Below are 2,393 nucleotides of genomic sequence, written 5' to 3' on the forward strand. Positions count from 1 at the left end.
TCTCCTCCTTCAGCGATGGAATGAAAGCCTTGGAAATGGAGTGTGGAAAGAGAGATAAAGGAGCATTAGGTTGCCAGATTGGACCTTTAAACTACACAACAATCTGTCTTAAAAGTGGTCCTTAATCACTATAAACAGACAGAGTGTACATGTTAATATAGTTTTTATATATTAAGAATTATTAACGTTTATTTTGTTTCAATGTGAATTATTGCAAACAAACTAAATGGATAAAGTGCAAATCTGGCAACCGAGCATCCCATTCAGCATCAGTCCCATCCACTTTCTGTAAGTATCAAGCTCCTCCCTTACTGATTAGACTATTAGACTATTCAAGAAAGCCTAAAAAAAAATCATTTCTAAAATCCTCTATGTAGTAATTACTAAATTTAACACAATATTTTATTATGTCAAGAATTCAAGACACCCTTTTGTCTTTATTTTATATAGGCCTATACGATATATATATATATAGGCCTATAGCATCGAAATAAAATGGTATTCAAGGGTCATTGTGGGACTTACATTTTTATCTCATTTTTATCTCATTTTTATCTTATATATATATATATATATATATATATATATATATATATATATATATATATATATATATATGAGATAAAAATGAGATAAAAATGAGGTAAAAATGTAAGTCCCACAATGCCCCTTGAATACCATTTTATTTTGATGCCAAAACAAATGATGCAGCAGTGCTTTAGTCGCTTTAACCTGTCCAGCCTTCCTCACTCTGCTCAGCCTTCAAGGCTCATCAATCAAACACTCACCATTTTTACTTGTGAATTATCCACCTAGATTCTCTGCCAGAGAAAACAGCACAACTCTAAACTTATATTGATACTGTTTTTCTAATGTAGAAGTATATTTCTCCAAAACATTGTTTTTTTATTTTATTTTTTTTATATATAGTAATTTTGCATTTGATTCCTTTATACGATTTGCATAGTTCTGTTCATATATATTTCAAGTCCAGAATGTCAGAATTATATATTTTTTAGTTTGTTGCTTTGTTTCCAGGTAGAGCTCTACAAACAGGAACAACAAAAAAAAAGGAACCATTCAGAAAGAACCATTTTCCCTAACAGTCCATAAAAGAAAAAGTATTAAGAATAAGAAAAGAAAAGAAAGAAATTTTATGTTGTCAAGGCTCCTCAATCGGCGCGTGTGTGGCATAATTGCTGGAGGCGAGATGGCGGTTCAAATAAGGTTTTTATTAAATATAAACAACACATAAAACACTTAAATAAACACCGACATAAACCATACGATCTGAACCAAAGCTAGACGCCTGACTGAAGTTCAGTCAGGCTATTTATAATCCTTATTTTAATTACTTTCCCTCGGTTCAGGTGAATGTCTGTGTCACCTGACCGAGGTGCAGTCTGGGACTTGAAGTCCAACTAACCAAAACTACAAACATAAAACATACCCAGGCGCTTTGGCGCCCTCTAGGGGTTAACCGTTACATATGTTCATCTATTTCATGCATCAGCCTTAACAATCATTTATTTATTAGCATCAGAAGTCATTTGTTTCTGCATGGCTCCCTAGACTTTAATTTATCCACACAGTTAAAGATTTTTATGTAAATGTGTGCCGTCTACACAAACCCCACAATGACACTCCCATTATCAACCCCTCAGGAGCAGCTCATATGGAGAAAACTATATGACCATTCTCCTCATACTATTTTATATCCTTCACAGCACGGATAATGAGACGCCCTAGCTCAGCGCTTTGCTGCCCTCCCGGTGTGTTTTGCAGTGATGTTGTTGGCTCTCTTGCCTCACTTGTCCTGTGTGATTGAAAGCAATGTGGCAGAGACTTGGCATCCAGCCCGCTTGCACTGCTTGGCTTTCTCAGCTAAAGCTCCATATTGAGTTGATTCATGTGCACCCGGAGAACGAGAGCGCACATATCTGCGTACCGGGGCGTTTACAGGTCCCTACAGCTGAACCGGGTAATAAACACTCTCACAGCACCAGATGGACCAAACAATCAGCACATACAGTACAGTATCACCACCTGAGAACAGCTGCTGGAAAAAACACATACGGTTTATGTTTATGGGAATGAGGTTGGAAAGATTTTTAGATTGCTCCCATACTGTCCCATAAAATGCACTGATCATCATCATCATCATCATCATCATGACTCCTATTTATTTCTTTAGTAATATTTTTGTTTATTTTGAATTCTATACACAGATTACATCAAGTGTAAATGTTTAAAATAATTTTTCTTTTTTTCACAATAGACAGAATTTTTTACATTTTAGTCATGGTCTTAATCATGTCACCTTTTTCTTATTTTCATGTTCACACTCACACTCAGCACTGTTGCCTTGCACCTCCAGGGTCCAGGTTTGAGTC

The sequence above is a fragment of the Clarias gariepinus genome, chromosome 15 (genome assembly GCF_024256425.1).
Source record: "Clarias gariepinus isolate MV-2021 ecotype Netherlands chromosome 15, CGAR_prim_01v2, whole genome shotgun sequence".
NCBI lineage: Eukaryota > Metazoa > Chordata > Actinopteri > Siluriformes > Clariidae > Clarias > Clarias gariepinus.